General features: G+C 44.8%; 1 protein-coding gene across 2 annotated transcripts in view; it reads left to right on the forward strand.

Annotated features, from left to right (window-relative positions):
* The first annotated feature begins 176 nt into the window (after positions 1-176).
* The window catches only part of pacsin3 (protein kinase C and casein kinase substrate in neurons 3), a 122,254-nt gene continuing 104,936 nt past the window's right edge, over positions 177-17,494 (forward strand). The window contains exon 1 of one of the 2 annotated variants that reach the window (XM_063062272.1): positions 177-329. The gene's annotated coding sequence lies outside the window, so the exon portion shown is untranslated. Of the gene's footprint in view, positions 330-9,617; positions 9,639-17,494 lie in introns of those variants that run through there. The other variant, XM_063062276.1, reaches the window with a different exon arrangement.

A 17,494-nucleotide genomic window follows, 5' to 3' on the forward strand; every position in this document is an offset into this window, starting at 1 on the left:
GTGACTCACTAGTCACCAATGGTGAGAGGGTTAAATACTCTAACCAGCCGAGAGGGATGGAGAGTGACTCACTGAGCACCAAAGGTGAAAGAGTTAAAAACTACGGGATCACCTGAGAATAACTCATCGGTCAGGCAAGTCGAAGGGGTGAAATTGTCTGGAACCAGCTGAGCGGGACAGAGAGTAACTCACTGGTCACCCAAGGTGAAAGGGTTAAACACTGCGGGACCAGCAGAGGGGGACTGAGAGTGCCTCACGGATTACCTGGACTGAGGGAACTGGGGCTGGGCTGGACTGTGCTCGAACGGGGCTGAGAGGCCGTGGAGCTGGTGAGTCCGAGCCGAGACCGAGCGTATATCGGTGATTTTGGCTTTGGGATGGAGTATGTAGGAAGAAAAATGGAGATTTGCACAATGTTTTTGACTCTTTGTGGTCGCTCCGTAGCGTTACACTGAAAGTGCCTTTGAAGTGTAGCGACTGTTACAACATCGACGTTGTTGTGAGGGTGGCGCAGCTCGGAAGGCAGTGATTTTAAGCGCAGCTGGAAGGACATTGGGTGAGGGAGGGTCACATTGAGGTGATTTAGGAATGGCGGGTCCTAGCCGTGAAGTTTAGGAACTATTAGAGGATTGTGGGGAAGGAGTGGGGATGGGTTTAATCTGATTCGGGACAGTGTCTGTGGGAGGTGGGGGTGTGGGGCGAATTTTGGGGGGATTAGTTTTGCCTTACACGGAGGTTGCCCTCCTCATTTACCTAGTATTATAACTTGACAACTTTTTTTCCACCCAGCAACGCGATGTACTGCTTTGTGGTCACGTGCATTTGGCTTTCCGCATTCCTTCAGTATAATTAGTGACAAACAGTGCCGCTTTAGACAGATCCCGTGATGCAACGAAACGGTCTGTGTGGATGTCATGCAAAGCAAACTTTTTCAGGGAACATCAGTACCTGTGTCAAAACTAAACCGAGTTACCAGTTCTCACATAATTGCTGGTCTAGTTGTTGCTGTTTCCAAATTGTTAACAGAATTTAAATTCTACCGCCTACTTCCCAATTGTTGATAGTGCATCATGCTAAATCTCCATTTTGATCACAAACGTGCGTTATGATAGGATCTTGCTTGTCTGTTATCAATTGTATATCAGTTCATATAAGCTACAGCAAAACAGTGCACATTTCCAACCTCCTGTTTTATTATCTCCCAATAACCACAGTCCATCAACTTCCATTGCCCCAAACCCTTGTCTGTTCCATGATGTCAACCAGCACACACAGCTTGTACAGTGTATGTGCTGGGCAGAGCTGATGGCACCAGGACCTTTCTCTCTGACCAATTCCATGGCACAGGACCCTGCTTAATGACTAATGGCCATATTCACCCTCGTGAATCAAAACTCAAGGGAAAGGTGGGGTAGAGTGGGGGAATGTGCATGCAAAGAGAAGGAGAAAGAGGGGAAGGCATGTAAGGGAGAAGGCAGTATACAAGGGGGAGGGGAAATGGAATGCATGTGTATGAGGAATGGTGGGGTAGCAGGGGTGCATGGGTACAAGGCAAAGAAGGGAAGGAATAAGTGAATATTTAAGGAGGGAAGCTGGGTGCATGTTGGGAAGAGAGAGCAATAGAGAAATTCAGCATGGCCAGGGAAGAGGGGGAACGAATACCACCGTGATGGGTGAGTGTACGAGGGAGCAGGAGAGAATTTACATGCAGAGGAGAAGGGATGGATTGTGCACATGCCAAAACAAGGAGAGAGTAGTGGGTGCAAAGGTAGCACCTATATTCACGAAATGAGAAAGGAACAAAGAGCACAGGCCTCCATGTGGGGCTGGTTCTCTCCCTGCCTCGTGTCTAACATAATGGGAGGCAGGGTGAGAGGCCGAGAATGTGTTTTGGGGTAGAAAGGACATGGGGACATTGTGTGTGAGGACATAGGGAGGTGTGCTTGTCCACGTGAGTTAGAGGAACTACTGATGTGTGTGAGGGGAAAAAAGACAATCAATGAGCTGCTGGAGGATCTCAAAGTCAGGCAGCATCTGTGGTGGGAAATGGACATTCGATGTTTTGGGTTGAGACCTTGTATTTGGACTGATCAATAGAGGGAGATGGCAAGTATAAAGAGATGAAGGGAAGGTGTAGGACATGGACTGCAAGCAATAGGTGGATCCAGGTGAGCAGAGGTTGATAGGTAGATGGAACTGGAAGGGAGCAACGCAAGAAGGAAATAAAACATGATAGTAAAGGGTTGCAGATAATGGAATTTGGTAAGAAAGGAAGATGGGTTATGATTATGGAGTACCCAGGCAGAATAGGAGATGCTGATCTTCTAGTTTGTGTTTGGCCTCACCCTAGCAGTGGAGAAGTCCAAGGACTGACAGATCAGTGTTGGAATGGGAAGGGGGATTAAAATAGCAACTCTTAGCTCCAGATGACCATGATGAGCAGAGCACAGGTGCTTGGCAAAGAGGCCGCCTCGTCTATGCCTGGTCTCACCAATGTAAATGAGGTCGTGTTAGAAGCACCCGATGCAATAGATTAGGTTGAAGAGGTGCAAGTGAATATCTGCCTGAACTGGATGGTTATGAGGGAGGAGGTATAGGGACAGGTGCTGCACCTCCTAAGGTTGCCAGGGCGATGGGATGAGTGAACCAAGGTGAGACACAGTGTGATCCCTGCAGAAACAGTGTGGGACTTGTGATTGTATTCCATTGCAGTGGATGGAAATGTCAAAGAATAATGTGTTGGATACAGAGACAGGTAGGGTAGAAGGTGAGTGCCAAGGGAACTATATCTTTCTTTTTGGGAGGAGGTGGGGTGAGAGCAGAAGTGAGAAATGGAGATGTAGATGAAGGTTTCATGAACCACAGTAGAAAGAAGGCATCTGTCCTGAAAGATGAGAGCATCTCAGATGTCAGAACAGAAAGCTTCATCTAGAGAACAGATACAACAGAGGCAGAAACTGAGAGGAGGGGCTGACAGTGGGACAAGGTGTCACTGTGGGAGTCTGTGGGATTATGGTAAATCTGAGATGGAGATGGATGAAGAAAAGGGGGAGAGGTGTCAGAAATGGTCCAAGTGAATTGGATGGCAGGATGCAGCTTACTGATATAGGTGGTGAAGTTTTCAAGTTCCACACATGAATTTGCAGTTAAAAGGGGATGGATGGAGAAAAGTAAAGTGCTTGTAAACAGGAAGAGTGAGCATGTGGGAGAGGGAGAGGCGAGTTTGAGGTTGTGCTGCATGACGTGAACAAATAAGAGGAGTTGTTACCGTTAGGGAAGAGTTTGTCTTTTTGCCAGGGGAAGGGAATGAAGTGGGCAGATGAGGAAGGAAGAAGAGATGGGCACGCAAGAAGCAAGAGAGGAAAAGGAGGGAGTAAGGGGTGTGCTTTGATAAATCTGATTGCCGCACTCGACTGTTTCTCGCTGCCGTTTATTGGGGGTGGAGTTTCCCAGTGCGCTAGGCCAGGCTGAGAACAAGCAGCCTTTTATGCTGTGACTTGGTGGAGTGTGCAACAGATGGCTGCTGTCTGTGTGCATGTGGTGCCTTTGTACAGAGGGTCTATTCACCACTCTTCGCTGTTGCTGTGTGGGCACAAGCAGCAGCTGAGCACAGAGCTGAAGGCAGTTTTGCTGTTTAGTTGTGGGGAGGGGGAGAAAAAGAGTGATGAACTATGCTTGGCATTGGAGATCTGAGGAGTAACCCTCAATAGCTGGACAAGGAGAGCAGTCCCAGCGCAGTTTAAACTCAATAGGTAGAGACTGGTTTTCGGTACTCTCGTGGGGTGTGAAGCTGGGGAAGAATCGTGCAGGCTGTTGTCAAATAACTTTGCTGTCTCGGGCTAACTTTACATCATGGTCTTGTTATATCTGGTGTTTTTGACCTTTGCTGATCCCATGCCCTGATCTGGCAGTAGAACCTCACCCCATCCGTCAGCAGATCTATTGACTCAGCTGCCAGATTAGAGAACAGTATCATTGCCATCTCTTCCCCCACTGCCATCGTGTTCTCTGGACCTCCAATAGTTAATCTGTTTCACTTGCACTAAGCTAGACTGCAGGTAAAGGTTAATCGGTGGCCTGGTCATTTGACTATCAAAGTGGCAACAGGCATTTTATTGATATGCATATGAGCGGCTGTAAGGAGAAAATGCCATAAATGAGAGCAACAGTGAGTTTATCTGCATGACAGTTATACCTCCAGGTGAATAAACTGGTTATAAAAATGACAGGATATGATTATAAAAATGTCACAGGATACAGTTATTGTCATGTGAGCATACATAAATGGACAGTTATAATGAAAAACTTCCAGCAAATAGCATCAACTATCTAACATACACAAGAATAACGTACATTTTACAAAAAAAACATAGAAACATAGAACATAGAAAACCTACAGCACAATACAGGCCCTTCAGCCCACAAAACTGTGCCGAACATGTCCTAACCTTAGAACTACCTAGGCTTTACCCATAGCCCTCTATTTTTCTAAGCTCCATGTAGCCATCCAGGAGTCTCTTAAAAGACCCTATTGCTTCCGCCTCCACCACCGCTGCTGGCAGCCCATTCCACGCACTCACCACTCTCTGCGTACAAAAAAAAACAGCTTACCCCTGACATCTCCTCTGTACCTACTTCCAAGCACCTTAAAACTATGCCCTCTCGTGCTGGCCATTTCAGCCTTGGGGGAAAAGCCTCTGACTATCCACATGATCAATGCCTCTCATCATCTTATACACCTCTATCAGGTCACTTCTCATCCTCTGTCGCTCCAAGGAGGAAAAGCCAAGTTCACTCAACCTATTCTCATAAGGCATGCTCCCCAATCCAGGCAACATCCTTGTAAATCTCCTCTGCACCCTCTCTATGGTTTCCACATCCTTCCTATAGTGAGGCGACCAGAATTGAGCACAGTACTCCAAGTGGGGTCTGACCAGGGTCCTGCATAGCTGCAACATTACCTCTTGGCTCTTAAACTCAATCCCACGATTGATGAAGGCCAATGCACCGTATGCCTTCGTAACCGCAGAGTCAACCTGCGTAGCAGCTTTGAGTGTCCTATGGACTCAGACCCCAAGATCCCTCTGATCCTCCACACTGCCAAGAGTCTTACCATTAATGCTATATAATGCTATATATTTGACCTACCAAAATGAACCACCCCATACATACCTGGGTTGAACTCCATCTGCCACTTCTCAGCCCAGTTTTTCATCCTATCAATGTCCCATTGTAACCTCTGACAGCCCTTCACACTATCCACAACACCCCCAACCTTTGTGTCATCAGCAAATTGACTAACCCATCCCTCCACTTCCTCATCTAGATCATTTATAAAAATCACAGAGTAGGGGTCCCAGAACAGATCCGTGAGGCTCACCACTGGTCACTGACCTCCATGCAGAATATGACCTGTCTACAACCACTCTTTGCCTTCTGTGGGCAAGCCAGTTCTGGATCCACAAAGCAATGTCCCCTTGGATCCCATGCCTCCTTACTTTCTCAATAAGCTTTGCATGGGGTACCTTATCAAATGCCTTGCTAATATCTATATACACTAGATCTACTGGTCTACCTTCATCAATGTGCTTAGTCACATCCTCAAAAAATTCAATCCGGCTCGTAAGGTACGACCTGCCTTTGACAAAGCCATGCTGACTATTCCTAATCATATTATGCCTCTCCAAATGTTCATAAATCCTGCCTCTCGGGATCTTCTCCATCAACTTACCAACCACTGAGGTAAGACTCACTGGCCTATAATTTCCTGGGCTATCTCTACTCCCTTTCTTGAATAAGGGAACAACATCCACAATCCTCCGGAACCTCTCCCGTCCCCATTGATGATGCAAAGATCATCGCCAGAGGCTCAGCAATCTCCTCCCTCGTTTCCCACAGTAGCCTAGGGTACATCCCGTCCAGTCCCGGTGACTTATCCAACTTGATGCTTTCCAAAAGCTCCAGCACATCCTCTTTCTTAATATCTACATGCTCAAGCTTTTCAATCCACTGCAAGTCATCCCTACAATCACCAAGATCCTTTTCTGTCGTGAATACTGAAGCAAAGTATTCATTAAGTACCTCTGCTATCTCCTCCGGTTCCATACACACTACACACTTTTCCATTGTCACACTTGAAAGAATACAGCTTCAACAGTCTATTGAAGTGCAATGTGCTCCTAGTGTCACCTCGTGTGGATGTTACCGATAGTGGGGAGGGATGTGCCTGGGACGCATTGGATTTTTTTCAGTTATATGTTGTATAAGGAAATGGTGGGGTATGAGGAAAAATACAGAACATGGAGTCCAGAACAAGGTGGAAGATCCACCGAGATCTGGGCTCTTTATTTTTGGTGTTTACCCAATCTCTTCCTGACAGCTGATACCTCACTGACCATCTTCTCAAACTGACCTCTACACTCCTCCTCAAGGCCCCAGTGGACACCCACTTGGCCCCACTGTCCCCTCTGGGAGTCCCCAGCCTGTGTGTGACAGAGTGAGTGAGTTAGCGTAACTACCGGAGATGCAGGTGGTACTAGGGAGATTGTTGGCTGGGTTCCTGAAATCATCTGGAAGTTGATACAGATGCAGGTGTTGAGATGACAGTTTCTCTGATTTGTGTGCAACTAGACTTATTCATCTTAAGGTCTCTGTCCCCACCTTGTGCACATGTATAGACACCCTCTCAAAGTGTCAGTGTATCTCTCACAGATACAATGATTAACTCGGGTAAACACTGTGTGGCTGAGTTATGTATGCATTGTGTAACCTTGATATACTGCAGTCTGACCCATCTGTGTTGGCATCAAAATAGCAACCACTGTTGCTCAAGCCCAAAAAGTAGTGAGTTTTAATGGAGAGCCAAATCCATGCATGAATGCATTTGACTAAATACAAATAGAGGCTTGGAGGTGTGTCAGAAGGAAGATGCCTCAGTGGTTGCATCATGAATGGGAAAATCCTGCCTGATTTTGTAGATTGGTGAATATGTGGCAAGCTTGTGGAGGCTAGGTGGTGAAGAGACCTGACGTGTCATGGGGTGAAAAATGTGTAACAGGTAAATGTGTAACATAGAATGCCTTTGAAACACCTTTGTAGAGCAGCTTGTGGTTGAGCCCACCGGGGCAATGCAACCCTGGAATGGCTGTTATATAATAAACCAGATTTGATTAGAGAGCAACACACACAAAATCGTGGAGGAACTCAGCAGGCCAGTTAGCATTTATGGAAAAGAGCAAACAGTTGATGTTTCAGGCTGAGACCCTTCATCAGGCCTGAAACGTCGACTGTACTCTTTTCCATAGATGCTGCCTGCCCTGCTGAGTTCCTCCTGCCTTTTGTGTGTTTTCCGTGGATTTCCAGCACCTGCAGATTTTCTCTTGTTTTTGATTAAGGAGCTTAAGGTAAAGAAACCCTCAGGAGTCAGCGATCATAAATACTCGGTAGTGTGGAGGAGCAGAGGGATCTGGGGGTACATGTCCACAGATCCCTGAAAGTTGCCCTCACAGGTAGATAGGGTAGTTAAGAAAGCTTGTGGGCTGTTAGCTTTCATAAGTCAAGGGACAGAGTTTACAGAGGCATGAGAGAAGAGCAGGCCAAAGTTGATTAGAAGGGGACACTAACAGGGATGATGGCAGAACAGCAAAGTCTAGAATTTCTTGGAGCAATTCGGAAGGCACAAGATGAAGTAGTATTGCAAAAGGAGGGTGAGGCAACTGTGGACGAAAAGGAAAGTCAAAGACAGCATAAAAGCAAAAGAAGGGTGTATAATATAGCAAAAATTAGTGGGAAGTTAAGGATTAAGAAGTTTTTAAAAACCAACAGAAGGCAACTAAAAATCACAAGGAGACAAAAGATGAAATATGAAGGTAAGCTAATCAATAATATCAATTTTTTTCAGAGATGTAAAGAATAGATTCAGAGGTGAGAGAGCTAGTTATGGGGGACAAAGAAATGGCGGACAAACCGAAGAAGTATTTTGTGTCTGTCTTCACTGGAAGACGCCAACAGTATGCCAGAAGTTGAAGAGAGTCATGGGGCAGAAGTGAGTGTAGCTGCTCTAACTAAGGAGAAGTTACTTGGGAAGCTGAAAGGGTTGAAGGTAGATAAGACACCTGGACTAGATGGACTACATTCCAGGATTCTGAAAGAGGTAGTTGAAGAGATTGTGGAGAAATTAGTAATGATCTTTCAAGAATGATTAGATTCTGGAATGGTTCCAGAGGACTGGAAAATTGCAAATGTCACTCCATCCTTAAGAAGGGAGGAAGGCAGAAGTAATGAAATTGTAGACCTGTTAGCTTGACTTTAGAGGTTGGAAGATGTTGGAGTACATTATTAAGGATGAGGTGTCGGGGTACTTGGAGGCACATGATAAAATAGGCCAATGTCAGCATGGTTCCCGTTGGGAGAAATCTTGCTGGACAAATTGGTTTCAATTCTTTGGGGAAAAAAAATAACAGGCAGGATAGACAAAGGAGAGTCAATAAATGTTCACATGGATTTTCAGAAGGCCTTTGATAAGGTACCATACATGAGGCAGCTAACAAGGTAAAGAACCTGTGGTATTACAGGAAAGGTACTAACATGGATAGAAGATTGGCTGACTGGCAGGAGGCAAAGAGTGGGAATATAGGAGGCCTTCTCTGGTTGGCTGCTATTGACAAGTGGTGTTCTACAGGGGTCAGTATTGGGATCACTACTTTTTGTGTTATATGTCAGCAATTTAGATTATGGCTTTGTGGCCAGGTTTGAAGGCGAAGTAAAGTTAGATGAAGACGCAGGTAGTGCAAGACTCCCAGAAGGTTAACTTACAGATTGAGTCTGTGATAAAGAAGGCAAATGCAATGTTGGGATTTATTTCAAGGGGAATAGAGTACAAGAACAAGGTGATAATGCTGAGCCTTTATAAGACACTAGTCAGGCCACACTTGAAGTATTGTCAACAGTTTTGGGCCCCATATTTCAGAAAGGATGTGTTGTCATTGGAGAGAGACCAGAGGGGGTTCATGATGATTCCAGGAATGAAGGGGTTAACGTATGAGGGGTGTTTAGCACCTTTGGGCCTGTACTCACTGGAGTTTAGAAGAATGCAGGGGGATGTCATTGAAATCTACCGTATGTTGAAAGGACTAGAGAGGGTGGATGTGGAGAGGATGTTTCCTCTGGTGGATGTATCCAGAACTAGAGGGCACAGCCTCAAAATTGAGGGGTGACATTTTAAAACATAGGTGAGGGGGATTTTTTTGTTTAGCCAGAGAATGATGAATCTGTGGAACACTCTGCCACAGACTGCGTTGGAGGCCATATTTAAGCAGAAGTTGATTGTTTCCTGATCAATCAGGGCATCAAAGCAGGTAAATGGGGTTGAGGACTTTACATCTCCTCCCTTGAAGGGTCAGACATCCTGAGTCGATAGGCTGGTCCTGGACTTATTTCATAATTTACTGGCATAATTTACATATTACTATTGAACTATTATGGTTCTATTACTATTTATTATTTATGGTGCAACTGTAACGAAAACCAATTTCCCCCAGGATCAGTAAAGTATGACTATGAGTGGGATCTGGGATCAGCCATGATGGAATGGCGAAGCAGACTCGATGCTGAGCATTCGTCAGACTGCAGAGAGCATTGTGAGTTGTTTTGGGCCCCTTATCTGAAAAAAGTGTACTGGCATTGGACTGTATTCGCTGGAGTTTATAAAAATTCGGGTGGGGGGGGAGGAGTGTGGAATCTCATTGAAACCTATCAAATATTGAAAGGCCTCAGCAGAGTGCACATGGTGAGTCCAGGACCAGAGGGCACAGGCTTGGAATAGAGAGACATCCGTTTAGAACAGATGAGGAGGAATTTCTTTAGCCAGAGGGTGGTGAATCTGTGGAATTCATTGCTACAGATGGCTGTAGAGGCCAGGTCACTGAGTACATTTAAAGCAGAGATTGACAGGTTCTTGATTAGTCAGGGTGTCAAAGGTTACAGGGAGAATGCTGGAGAATGGGGTTGAGAGAGCTAATAAATCAGCCTTGATGGAATGGTGGAGCAAACTTGATAGGCTAAGTGATCTAATTATCTTCCAGGTCTTGTGGTCTTATTCCTTTGAATCTATTTGACTTCCTAAAGTGTAGTATTCAGAATTCAATGCAACATTTCCCTGAGGTCTAATCACTGTTTTATAAAAGTTTATCATAACTCCTTTGCATTGGTATGATAATAAGTCTTGCCAAAAATATTTGCAAAATACAAAATAAGCGTGGCCTTTTGCTCCAATGACACCACTTTTCACATAAGCTACAGGCAGTAAATATTTTAAATTCTGGCCAGCACCACAGCTGATGTGTTTACTTTTAAAAAAAAAATGCTTTTGTCTAAGATGTCCTTTATAAGTAATGTTTATGTCAGAAGGTGGGCTGATAGACAGCAAAACGTGACAGCTTGTTGACAGGAAGCTTGTTCTATATCCTAAAACTTGCATCAGGTATCCTTGGTTTGAATCTGTCTAGCTCGGTCACCGGGTCTGCCTGGCTTGTTCATGGAGTTGGACTCATTGATAAAATTATGGTACAGAATTGGCCAAGGACCCTATATTGCCGCCTTTGGCCAAGGACTCTATATTGCCTCCCTTCTGAGAAATCAGCTCAGTCCTTTTCCAATGCTCTTTTGCTGGGCCTTGTAAATTATTTTGTTTGAAACAACTATCTAATCAAAGTTGAAAGAATTTTATCAGTGTACATTTACAGTGCCTTGAAAAAGTATTCAGTAACCAACCCTTTGTTCACATAAATATTACAATGTGGGATTTTGATCAATTTAACTGAGAATTTTTAGTTGTGAGGCACATGTTCCTTTATTCACATTGGAGCCCAAAAGATGGAGAAAATTGTAAAGCGTGAGAAACGAAAAATACAAAACCTGAAAAGTCAGCAACGAGAAAAGTGCATGTCCTGGGTAGTGAGAATCTTTGATGGATGCTCCTTTCCCACAGCAGTACAGTATACTCTTTTATCTCCATTGAATTCAAAATTACTATCGCTGCATGAATTTTACTTCTCTCCCTCGATAGCTGTTGCCCGTCATCTTAAATCGAAGCCCCTTTGTTCTTGAACCATCTGCAAATGAGGGCAGTTTCCTTCCGCTTACTATATCTAAACTAGTCCTGACTATATACACACCTTTCAAATCTCCTCTCGATCTTCTTTGCTTCAGAAAGAACAACCTGGTCTTTTGTTTAACCATGTACTGGAAATTCCTCTTCAGTATAACCATTCTGGGCTATCTTTTCTGCTCCCTGTCTAGATCTGCACTAATTGTCACCCAAGCAGTGCTTTGTTCAGGTACAACATAACATCCTTGAAATATAAATACTGGATTTCAATCACTTTGCCAATTGCACTCCCAAAATGTCCTTTCACAGCTTTGTGCACATGCTCTGGCTCTTGCTCTGCTCTAGTATTCTATTTAGAACTGTTGTTTACCTTTCATTGCTTGCTTTTTGATTAAAAATAACAATTCTCATGTCTGTATTTGCTTGCCTGGACAGTCTCCCTGCCTCTCTTTGTCCTCCTGCTGATTCTTGACTTCACCTCTGTTTTAAATTCTGCTCTTCACACCCTGTTTCTAAGCAGTCACTGAACTGGTCCAAGAGGACAACTTGTCTCATTTTACCAACTAGCCTTAGTGATGGACACTTTCCTCAACTTCTTATACATGTGGAAGAAACTTACTGCATACCTTCAAACTTTTAATATCAACTCATTGAAAAATTCAATCATGTTCGGCTCTTATAATTAACAAATCTGCGTGGACTCTATAGACTGAAACTTCTCTAAATGCACATTAATTTTTTCCCCTCCCCCCTCCATCATTGTTTCTGCAAGCTTCCCCAACAGTGGGATTAAATTGCCTGCTGTAAAGTTGTCTTGCAACACACTCAAAATGCTGGAGGAATTCGGCAAGTCAGGCAGCATCTATGGAAAAGAGAGAACGGTTGATGTTTCAGGCTGAGACTGGGAGAAAAGGTGAGAGGATAGACCAAGGAGGTGTGGGGGTGGGAGGGGGAACAAGTACAACGTGGGAGGTGATGGGTGAAACCACAAGAGGGGGAGGGGCAAAGTAAAGAGCTGGGCATTTGATAAGTGAAAAAGATAAAGGGCTGGAGAAGGAGGAATTTGATAGGAGAGCGTAGATGACTATGGAAGGAATGAGAGGGAGGTGATTGCCAGGTAAGAGGATGAGTGAGATGGGAAATGGTGAGGAGGGTGCAGCTCAATTTCTGGAAGTTTAAGAAATCGAAGTTCACGCAATTCAGTTGGAGGCTACCCAGATGGAATATGAGGTGTTGCTCCTTCAACCTGAGTGTGGCCTCATCGCGACAGTAGAAGACTGATATGTTGGAATGGGAAGTAGAACTGAAGTGCATGGCCATTGGGAGATCCCACCATTTTCTGGTAGGTGCTCGGCGAAGCAGTCTCCCAATCTACGTCAGGTCTCACTGATATACAGGAGGCTACACCAGGAGCACTGGACACAGTAAATGACCCCAATGGACTCGCAAGTGAAGTGTCACCTCACCTGGAAGGACTGTTTGGGCCCTGAATGGTAGTGAGAGAGGAGGTGTAGGGGCAGCTATGGCACTTGTTCCACTTTGAAGGATAAGTGCCAGGAGGGAGATCAGTGTGGAGGGACGAGTGGACAAGGGAGTCACATAGCTCCTGTTTTTCAACAGTGGAGTAACATACCATCTTCCAGTGATCTGGCACCTCCCCTTCCCCCTCCCCCTCCCCCATGTCAAGGACAATTGGGAGAGAGAAGCATAAGTCAGATGTATCAATATTGCAATGGAATAAAGGGAATTACAGAAGCATGAGAGAGGAACTTATCCAGGTGGATTGGAGGGGGGAATTGGCGGGGATGACGGCAGAGCAGAGATGGCTGAAGTTTCTGGGAATAGTTCACAAGATGCAGGATAGATATGTCCCACAGAGGAAGAAGTTCTCAAATGGCAGGGGTAGGTAACAGTGGCTGACAAGGGAAGTTAAGGACTGCATAAAAACCAAGGAAAATGTATATAAGGTAGCAAAGTGAGTGGGAAGTTAGATGACTGGGAAGCTTTTAAAATCCAACAAAAAGCAACTAAAAAAGCTATAAGAAGGGAAAAGATGAAATATGAAGGCAGACTAGACAATAATATAAAGCAGATACCTAAAGTTTTTACAGCTATATAAAGAGTAAAAGGGAGGTGAGAGTTGATATTGGACCACTGGAAAATGATGTTGGTGAGGTAGTAATGGGGGATAATGAAATGGCAAATGAATTTAATGGGTACTTTAAATCTCTGCCTTAACTGTGGAAGACACTAGCAGTGTGGCTGATGTCCGTGAGTGTCAGGGAGCAGGAGTGAGTGCCATTGCTATTACAAAGGAAAAAAGTGCCAGGCAAACTCAAAAGGCTTAAGGTGGATAAGTGACCTGGACCAGATGGACTACATCCCAGAGTCCTGAAAGAGGTTCCCGAAGAGATAACAGATGCATTAGTCATGATCTTTCAAGAATCATTCGATTCTGGCATGGTCCCGGAGGACTGGAAGATTGCAAATGTCACTCCACTCTTTAAGAAGGGAGGAAAGCAAAAGAAAGGAAATTATAAGACAGTTAGCCTGACCTCAGTGGTTGGGAAAGTGTTAGAGTCTATTATCAAGGATGAGGTTTTGGGGTATTTGGAGACTAATGATAAAATAAGTCAAATTCAGCATGGTTTCTGTAAAGGGAAATCTTGCCTGACAAATCAGTCATTGTTCTTTGAGGAAGTAACCAGCAGGGTGAACAAAAGAGAGGCAGTGGGTGTCATTTAGAAACATAGAAAATCTATGGCACAATACAGGCCCTTCAGCCCACAATGCTGTGCCGAACATGTACTTACTTTAGAAATTACCTCGGGTTACCCATAGCGCTCTATTTTTCTAAGCTCCATGTACCTACCCAGGAGTCTCTTAAAAAACCCTATCGTATCCAGCTCCACCACCATCGCTGGCAGCCCGTTCCACGCACTCACCACTCTGTTTTTTAAACAAAAATTTACCCCTGGCGTCCCCTCTGTATGTACTTCCAAGCACTTTAAAACTGTCCCCTCTCATAATAGCCATTACAGCCCTGGGAAAAAGCCTCTGACTATCCACACGATCAATGCCTGTCATCATCTTGTACACCTCTATCAGGTCACCTCTCATCCTCTGTCGCTCCAAGGAAAAAAGGCTGAGTTCACTCAACCTATTCTCATTAAGACATACTCCCCAATCTAGCAACACCCTTGTAAATCTCCTCTGCACCCTTTCTATATTTTCCACATCCTTCCAGTAGTGAGGTGACCAGAATTGAGCATGGTACTCCAAGTGGGGTCTGACCAGGGTCCTATATAGCTGCAACATTAACTCAGCTGAAGTTCCTCAACCATATTGCAGCCACCACCCTGAGACCAGACATTATCCTAGTGTCTGAGTCTACTAAGCAAGTGGTGCTGCTGGAGCTGACAGTCCCATGGGAAGATAGCTTGGAAGAGGTCTTTGAAAGGAAGCTCTCCAAGTACGCAGGACTGGTCAGCAACTGTCAGCAGGCTGGATGGGAGAGCGAGTCTCTCCCAGTGGAGGTTGGTTGTAGGGGATTCGTAGCCCGTTCTTTAGCTAGAGCCTTCAGCATTTTGGGCATCGAGGGAGGGAAGAAGAGAGCCATCCACAGTAGCACCGATGCGGCAGAGAGGGCCTCAAGATGGCTGTGGCTCAAAAGAGGGGAGCCATGGAGTTATAAGTAGTTAGCCATCTGGACACAAGCTGGGGTCTGATCAGCCCCGGCTGGGTCACCTGGAGAAGGTTGTATGATGTTGAAAGACCCGAAACACCCGATGATTCCAGGAACATCACTGAAGATGTGTCCAGAAGCGTCAATAGATGTATGTACACGGCTCTTGAACTCAATCCCATGGTAGATGAAGGCCTATACACCGTGTGCCTTCTTAACCACACAGTCAACCTGCGTAGCAGCTTTGTGCGTCCTATGGACTAGAACCCCAAGATCCCTCTGATCCTCCACACTGCCAAGAATCTTAGCATTAATACTATATTCTGCCAACGTATTTGACCTACCAAAATGAACCACCTCACACTTATCTAGGTTGAACTCCATCTGCCACTTCTCAGCCCAGTTTTGCATCCTATCAATGTCCAGCTGTAGCCTCTGACAACCCTCCACACTATCCACAACACTCCCAACCTTCGTGTCATCAGTAAATTTACTAACCCATCTCTCCACTTCCTCATCCAGGTCAATTATAAAAATCATGAAGCGAAGGGGTCCCATATCCCTGAGGCACACCACTGGTCACCAGCCTCCATGCAGAATATGACCCATCTGCAACCACTCTTTGCCTTCTGTGGGCAAGCCAATTCTGGATCCACAAAGCGCAATCCCCTTGGATTCCATGTCTCCTTACTTTCTCAATAAGCCTTGCATGGGACTTTCTCAAATGCCTCGCTGAAATCCATATACACTAGATCTACTGGTCTACCTTCATCAATGTGTTTAGTCACATCCTCAAAACATTCTATCAGGCTCGTAAGGCACGACCTGCCTTTGACAAAGCTATGCTGACTATTGCTAATCATATTATGCCTCTCCAAATGTTCATAAATCCTGCCGGTCAGGATCTTCCCCATCAACTTACTGAAGTAAGACTCACTGGTCTATAATTTCCTGGGCTATCTCTACTTCCCTTCTTGAATAAGGGAACAACATCTGCAACCCTCCAATCCTCTGGAATCTCTCTTATCCCCATTGATAATGCAAATATCATTGCCAGAGGCTCAGCAATCTCCTCTCTCGCCTCCCACAGTAGCCTGGGGTGCATCTTGTCCGGTCCCAGTGACTTATCCAACTTGATGCCTTCCAAAAGCTCCAGAACATCCTCTTCCTTAATATCTACATGCTCAAGCTTTTCAGTCCACTGCAAGTCATCCTTACAATCACTGAGGTCCTTTTCCGTAGTAGATAAATAGATAGATAGATATACTTTATTGATCCCGAGGGAAATTGGGTTTCGTTACAGCTGCACCAACCAAGAATAGAGCACAAATATAGCAATACAAAAACCACAAACAATCAAACAACAAAATGCAAACTACGCATATACTGAATACTGAAATAAAGTATTCATTAAATACCTCCACTATCTCCTCTGGTTCCATACACACTTTTACACTGTCACACTTGATTGGTCCTATTCTCTCATGCCTTAACCTCTTTTCACATACTTGTAGAATGCTTTGGGATTTTCCTTAATCTTGCTAGCCTTATAATCTTCTAGATCTCTATCATTACCATATAACAATTATAGCACGGAAACAGGCCATCTCGGCCCTTCTAGTCCGTGCCAAACTCTTACTCTCACCTAGTCCCACCGATCTGCACTCAGCCCATAACCCTCCATTCCTTTCCTGTCCATATAGCTAGTTTTTTTGAACTTTTTATAAGCTTTTCTTTTATTCTTGACTAGACTTCCAACAACCTTTGTACACCATGGTTCCTGTACCCTACAATCTTCTTCCTGTCTCATTGGAACGTACCTATGCAGAACACCATGCAAATATCCCCTGAACATTTGCTATATTTCCCTGAGAACATCTGTTCCCAATTTATGCTTCCAATTTCCTGCCTGATAGCTTCATATTTCCCCTTACTCCAATTAAACGCTTTCCTAACTTGTCTGTTCCTATCCCTCTCCAATGCTATAGTAAAGGAGATAGAACTGCGATCACTATCTCCAGAATGCTCTCCCACTGAGAGACCTGACACCTGACCAAATACCAGATCAAGTACAGGCTCTCAATAGGCTTATGTACATATTGTGTCAGGAAACCTTCCTGAACACACCTAACAAACTCCACCCATCTAAACCCCTCGCTCTAGGGAGATGCCAATCAATATTTGGGAAATTAAACTCTCCCACCACAACCACCCTGTTATTATTACACCTTTCCAGAATCTGTCTCTCTATCTGCTCGCTGTCCCTGTTACTATTGGGTGGTCTATATATTTTTAAAAAACACCCAGTAGAGTTATTGACCCCTTCCTGTTCCTAACTTCCACCCATAGAGACTCAGTGGACAATCCCTCCATGCCTTCCTCCTGTTCTGCAGCTGTGACACTATCTCTGATCAGCAGTGCCATGCCCCACCTCTTTTGCCTCCCTCCCTGTCCTTTCTGAAACATCTAAAGCCTCGCACTCTAAGTAGCCATTCCTGCCTCTGAGCCATCCAAGTTTCTGTAATGGCCACAACATCATAGCTCCAAGTACAGATCCATAGATGGATTTTCAGAAGGCGTTTGTTAAGGTGCCACACATGAGGCTGCTTAACAAGATAAAATCCTATGGCGTTACAGGAAACATACTGGCATGGATAGCAAAATGGCTGACAGGAAGGAGACAGCAAGTGAGAATAAAAGGG

The sequence above is a fragment of the Mobula hypostoma genome, chromosome 11 (genome assembly GCF_963921235.1).
Source record: "Mobula hypostoma chromosome 11, sMobHyp1.1, whole genome shotgun sequence".
Classification (NCBI taxonomy): domain Eukaryota; kingdom Metazoa; phylum Chordata; class Chondrichthyes; order Myliobatiformes; family Myliobatidae; genus Mobula; species Mobula hypostoma.